The following is a 6,567-nucleotide window of genomic DNA, read 5'->3' on the forward strand; positions in this document are numbered from 1 at the left end:
GAGTAGGAGGCATGAATGAGCATCGGCCATAAGGGGCGTCCATGGGTAAAAATGAACTGAATCTAACATCAAATGAAAAGAGAGTAACTGACACTTATTAGTAAAGTGGATTTCTAATAAATGTAGATACGTTTTAAAGCTGCAAGACTTAAGGTGTTGAATTTGAACCAAAACAGACAATATCTACATGATATTGGGTCAAACTATTACACATCTTGTGTTAGATTTGGTAAGTGGATCTGCTACCATGCCATAAATTGATACATACTGCATATGATAAAATAAAAAAATAAAAAAAATGAAAGTTTGATAGAAATAAGAAAAATAAACAGAAAATGAAAAAAACCAGAAAAAGAAGTCCTAAATTGTAAAATAAAATTCAAAACTGGTTTCTAAACATAATTTCCCTTAGTGTAATTTCTTGTAAAGATAAGAGTCGAATTCATCAAAATCCTAATGCTTCGGGCCTTAGGATACAACGGTCACTTCATATAAATCAGAATGGGCCGATATCATTGGGTCATAATATTATTGGGCTTAAGGGCAAAACAGTAAAGTTGAGTCTTTTTCAACACCGATCTTCCTATAAATAACCCCCCTCGTCTAGGGTTTAGTCTCATCAGTCTGCCGTCGACTAATTCTTTCTAGGGTTGCGTTGGAAAGTAAAGGGAGCTTGGATCCATTTGGAGCTTTTGGCATGAAGGTGATGGGAAAGGTACTCCGATTCCGATGTCTTTAAGCATCTTTCCTAGACCTCCCATGCCAATGGTTCCAAATGATTCCTCCCTTTCCTTCTCTTTATGCTATCATCAATTTTCCGATCCATCAGATTTATCAAGGTATATGTACTTATTTCTTCATCTTTGTCTGTAGATCTGTGAATAGATTTCAACTTTATGATGTATTTTTTGTCTTTTGAGGTTTTTATAGGTCAGGATTTACTCCGTACTTTTGGCAAACTGATGAGAATATCAGTGAATGGAGCAAATGATGAAACCGATTTTGATTTTCATAGAGGCTGATCACCCATGAGGCTTTTGAAATCGAGCTTTTTAAAACTGATGCTCTTCTAGTGAAAATTTGTAGTTCTTCGATTTTTAATTTTTGAATTTCATTGTTTAATGATATGACGGAGAATTTCACCAAGAAATCCTTTACTTGAATTGGAGCAAACAACAATTCAATGTTTGCATAATCCAAAAGTAAACGTCAGAAATAAATGCCTAGACGCGTTGAGGTGTTTTCCTCCGCGGGAAGGGCAGGTCTCATATTCCATTGCCTTGTGTAGCGGCGTCGCCGCCATTACAATTTGGGACTGGCCATGAGACATACATTTTTTTCTTTTTCTTTTTTAGTATATATTGCCGGTGATGAGATCAGTACACCAAGTAAACCATCTTTCGGGACTGAATGGCTCACAAAGCCTTGCTGTCATTCCTGCAAATCTAAGGCATATTTATTAGTATTTGCTGAGAATTATCTCAGTTGTTATTTCCTCTTCCACCATATTTCCTTTTTAGATGCTCATGTTTTTACAGTAAAATAACTGTTTACATCAAAATGATATTTCAAGGTTTTCAGTTTTGGGTTGGATTACATGGGCAGTGATGGTCTTGACCCTTTTTTTATTAGCTCGGGTCGACACATTTATAATAACATATGCAGTTTTGAGAATGAGTAGTCTATATGTGACGTTTTGAGAATGTGCAAGTCTATTAGTGACAGAGAGAAACGAAGTAAAAAATAAGTTGTCGAGGGTATTCGTCAAATGCAGTTTTCAGAATGAGTAATCTATCAGTGACAGTATTCCAACCAAGTAATTTGTATAAACTCTTATTGGATATGTTGATTCGTACAAACTAAACCTTCTTTTGCAGCATGCATGGTTCATGTAATGAATTTTGTCAGAAATCAATTGAAAGATTAAGCAATTTGAGTTTTGCTGTCTTAATCAAAATGACCAAACAAATTGAGAAATTAAGTGAGAAACCAAGAAAATTGAGAAGTTGATTCAAAAAATTATGAAGCAAACTGAGAAGATTTACCCAATAGGCAACCTAAGCCTTCGGAAATTGAATTGGTATGAAGTTGAACCAAATTGGGAGGAATATGAAGCAAATAGGGAGCGGCTGTTTCAAAATAACTAATATGTTGAAGGATTGAGAAATTAAACCCAATAGGCAACATAAACATTCGGAAATTGGTATGAAGTTGAACCAAATTGGGAGGAATATGAAGCACATAGGGAGCGGCTGTTTCAAAATAACTAATATGTTGAAGGATTGAGAACTTTTGAGAAATTAAACAAGTTTAGTTATCAAGAAGTAAATTGATGAACTTGTGCTAAAGGTAGCAGAGAAGAAATAAGAAGAAAATCGCAGGGGAAGGAGAGAACGCAGGCCAGGGGAGAAAACTATAGAGGAAAAGAATTTAAATTTTGAAATAAAATAGGATAAATAATTATAAAGTTTGATATTTAGAAGTTAGTAGTTGTAATTTTATTCCATGGTTCAAGAATATTATAATTTTTTGGCATGTCCATATTGTATTACAATTCTTTGGCACGTCCTTATTTCCCTCAAAAAGAGCTAAACATATCCAAATAGGTGTGTAATTTGTGAAAGTTGATTGCTGAATATAAGCATGAGGCTTATCAATGTGCTACATGATAACAAAGATGAAGATGGTATACAACTCCAAGTTAATAGCTGAGCTATACGTTTTGATAATTCTAAAAAATGTAATACGATGCAGATGCAATTCCTCCAATACCCTAAATTTGTGCTGTGACAAGAGTGATTCGTCTTTCAGGGTTGGTCCTGTTTTTGTGTTTTCTAGGATTAGCCCCTTCATTATAACAAAAAAAAAAAAAAAAAATCATAGGAAAGATAATTACTTTAGCTTATTTACTAGTGAACAAGCAATAGAGTTCAATTTCATGTGAATCAGGATCCATAGAAAAATACTATAATATTAAGAAAGATTACTAATTTAGTAGTGGAAAATTGAAACTTTCAGCTTTTTATTGACAATATGTTTAGTTTAAGTATAAAAACTAGTGCCACAAGTGTTCTTTTTAGTTTGACAAACATTTCTTGGGAATGGTTGTGTGTTCAGCCATGAAAGACACTAAATAAATCCATATTAAGCTTTCATTTTTAGTGTGAGAGTTGAGGTACAAAAGTTTGTTTATTCATTCATTGCCATATTAACAACTGCTTGAAATATAATTATATTATTCTGTTTCTTGCAACATAATTATATTACTTTGTAATCAATTTTTTTAATAAAATTAATATTATTATTGCTCACTAATTAATTTTTTTAAACTTTTGGGGAATGGAGATTCCTCGCCCCTGTGCAGGCGGATGTGGGGACAAAAAATTCATGAACCTCTTTTTAGGGATTATCTGAAATCGTCTCCAAAAATATTATGGGTGAAATAGGTAATGCATTCCCACTCTGTTACAATCCGCATATCAGGATTTGGCTTCTCCAATTTAATGTCACCTAACATGATTAGAATAATCTAAAGTTTTAGTTACAAACAATAGAAAATTCATTAATAATGAATTAAAGACAAAATATTGGTGAGATTAATGAAAATAGAAAGAAAGAAAAAAGTCCAAAAACATAACTTTGATTATCTATAAAACTTGAAATCAAAATTTACTTTGTCATTGACAACTTCAAGTTCAACACAAATGGGTCTCATTGTTGGTAAAAAAAAAAAACTTAAGCATATCATCTTTTGAAGAATCTCTTTGAGAAATGTCCCCATCTATATCACTTTCTTCTACATTCGAATGACTTCAAAGGTTCTTGTAGATCTCAAATGCGTGGAAGAAAAAAGTGAGGCCATCATATAGCTAAACAGTTTAAAATGCCTAATAATTATGATCGTTTTGCTATGTTAGCATGTGGTTGTGGTTTCTATCTTTTTACAAGCAGACTTGCCTTTGGTTCGTTAGTTCTATGAGCTAATTGTCAAGCATTTTGAATTGTTTAGCTATCATGATGGCATCACTAAATTATTTACTTCTCCTGTACATTTGAGATCAATAAAAACCATGGGAGTCCCAGGAATGCAGAGGAAAGTGATATATATATATATATTCTTAGAGAGATTCTTCTAAATATGATATGCTTGTGAAAGATTTTTTCTTTACCAACAATAGGAACCGTTTGTGATAAACTTGAAGCTGGCCATGATAAGGTAAATTTTGGTTTTAAGTTTTATAGATAATTAAAGTTAATTTTTCGGATAATTGTTTTCCTTTATAGTTTCATTAGTGTCACCAATATTCTATCTTCAATTCATTATTAATGAATTTCCTATTATTTGTCACTAAATCTTTAGATTGTTCTAATGATGTTAGGTGACATTAAAAACTAAAGAAGCCAATTGTCCCGATATGAGGGGTGTTGGAATATCTTTAGAGTGGTCTACAAATTAGTCTTTGTTATAAATAGGTCTTTGTATTTCTTGTTTGTTAATAAGCCTAGTTAGGAACTAGACAAGCTTGAAGCTTTCTTAGTTTGGTAGGATTTGGTTTCATAATTTTTCTATATTTTATTAACAGATTACTTAGACTTTAAAATCTGTACTTTTTCCTTTGCTTTGAATAAGAATAAACACTGCATTTTTAGAAGCAGAAAAGCAATTTTAGTTTTCTGATTTTATAATTGGTATCAAAGCTTTCGAAAGGGGCCTGATTGAGTGATTAAACGTATGAGAGTTCAAGGAGTGAAACACAAGTGTGTGCGGAGAAAAAAGAAAAGGAGAGTGAGAAATGGCAGCTGAATCAAGCAACTTTACAGCTCTATGTGTGCCAAAATTTGGTGGGGACTACGATCATTTGTGTTTGGTCATGGAAAACTTGCTTCGTTTAAAAGAATTTTGGAGTGTAATTCAAGTGGGTTATAAAGAACCTGGAGATAATGAAGTGTTTCCAACAGCAGAAAAAGGCACTGAATGGAGCAAAGCTCGAAGATTTGAAGGCAAAGAATTATTTGTTTCAGGCTATTGGCAAGTTTATTTTGAAAACCATCACTTAGAATGAGACAGCAAAGCAACTCTGGGAGTCAATGAAAGTTTAGTACCATGGAAATGAAACGGTGAAATGTGCTTAGCTACAAAGGCTTTAGAGAGTTTTCGAAACCTTAGAGATGAAGATGGGAGAATCTATAACTGACTACTTCGGAAGGGTAATGGTCATAGTAAACGATATGAGAAATTTTGGGGAAGATATGGAAGAGAGTCAAAGGACATTGATCAACTCATTGTTGATGAATTACAGAGTTCACTACTTGTGCATGAGCAAAAGGTACGACGTAAGGGAGCTGAAGAACAAGTGTTAAAAACCATAGGTGTGGCAGAGGAAGGAGTAACTTTACAAGAGGAAGCAACCGTAGTTCAAGAGGATGATGGAGAACTAGACAAAGCTTTTAATAAAGCCACCATCGAATGCTTCAAGTGGCACGAGCTCGGGCAACTCCAATACGAGTGTCCCAACTTTGAAAAGGCAGCAAACTATGTCAAATTCGATGAAGGTGAAGGGCTGGTTCTAATGGCTCATGCAGAGATTAAAGGGTTATGGTTCCTCGATTGTGGTTGTTCAAACCAAATGACGGGCAATAAAGATTAGTTTATTGAAATTGATGAGAGCTTCAGACATACATTAAAATTAGGGAATAACTAAAAATGGCTGTTATGGGAAAAGGAAACATCAAATTTAAGGTCGATGGCATAAATCAAACAATATCCGATGTGTTCTTTATTCTAAAGTTAAACAACAACCTGTTAAGTATTGGGTAGTTACAAGAGAAGGGTGTGGCCATTTTGATTGAAGTAGGAACTTGCAAAATCCACCATCCTCAAAGAGGTTTGAGGCAGCTATGACATTTTTTATTTCCCATGATGATCCTGTAAGTTTTGTGCAAGCTGCTAAAGAAGAAAAATGGATGGAGACAATGAAATGTGAACCTGATATGTTATAGCAACTCCACCTTAAATTTACATTCTAAGTATAAAACCGTGCAATAAATTCAAACTACGTTACCGACGGTTCTAACATATTTTATTCACCATTATAATTTTGTTCAATGGTTGCACCACCTAAGCTTTGTTAGTCTTTATGTGTAATCAAAGTTAGTTTTCAAATTGTATAATTTTTACACGAAGTCTAAATTATGTTCTCCTTCCGATAAATATAGGCTAAATTTGTTTACGTGATCAGACATTGAACCAAATAAGCAGTCAGGCCCGTCCCTGAGTCTGGACAGCAGGGACGCATGCCTAGAGCCTAAGGATGAACCCAGACATAGTAGCAGCCTTTTAATTTTACTTAGATTAAAAAAATGTATAATTATTAAAGCATAAACGACATGTAATATACTAATTTCTAATATTGAGTCTTTCAAAATTCTCAAACTGTTCTCTTCTTCAATCACCCATCAATCCCAATAAAATCCTTAATTTATCCCTTATTTCTTCAATCACACATCATCAATTCCAATGATTAAATAAGAATATTTTCTTTACCCTTTATCTTCAACGATGAATTA

At 33.6% G+C, this 6,567-nt stretch overlaps 1 long non-coding RNA gene and 2 other non-coding genes across 3 annotated transcripts; all 3 read left to right on the forward strand.

Annotated features, from left to right (window-relative positions):
- The first annotated feature begins 634 nt into the window (after nucleotides 1–634).
- On the forward strand, nucleotides 635–2,535 carry LOC136208110 (uncharacterized). Its single transcript, XR_010677016.1, has 2 exons — nucleotides 635–839; nucleotides 931–2,535. It is a non-coding gene; the product is annotated as an uncharacterized lncRNA (long non-coding RNA).
- On the forward strand, nucleotides 982–1,068 carry LOC136215836 (small nucleolar RNA SNORD36). Its single transcript, XR_010682840.1, has one exon. It is a non-coding gene; the product is annotated as a small nucleolar RNA SNORD36 (small nucleolar RNA).
- Nucleotides 1,362–1,454, forward strand: LOC136215842 (small nucleolar RNA SNORD96 family). Its single transcript, XR_010682845.1, has one exon. It is a non-coding gene; the product is annotated as a small nucleolar RNA SNORD96 family (small nucleolar RNA).
- Nucleotides 2,536–6,567: the final 4,032 nt, after the last annotated feature.

The sequence above is a fragment of the Euphorbia lathyris genome, chromosome 1 (genome assembly GCF_963576675.1).
Source record: "Euphorbia lathyris chromosome 1, ddEupLath1.1, whole genome shotgun sequence".
Lineage (NCBI taxonomy): Eukaryota > Viridiplantae > Streptophyta > Magnoliopsida > Malpighiales > Euphorbiaceae > Euphorbia > Euphorbia lathyris.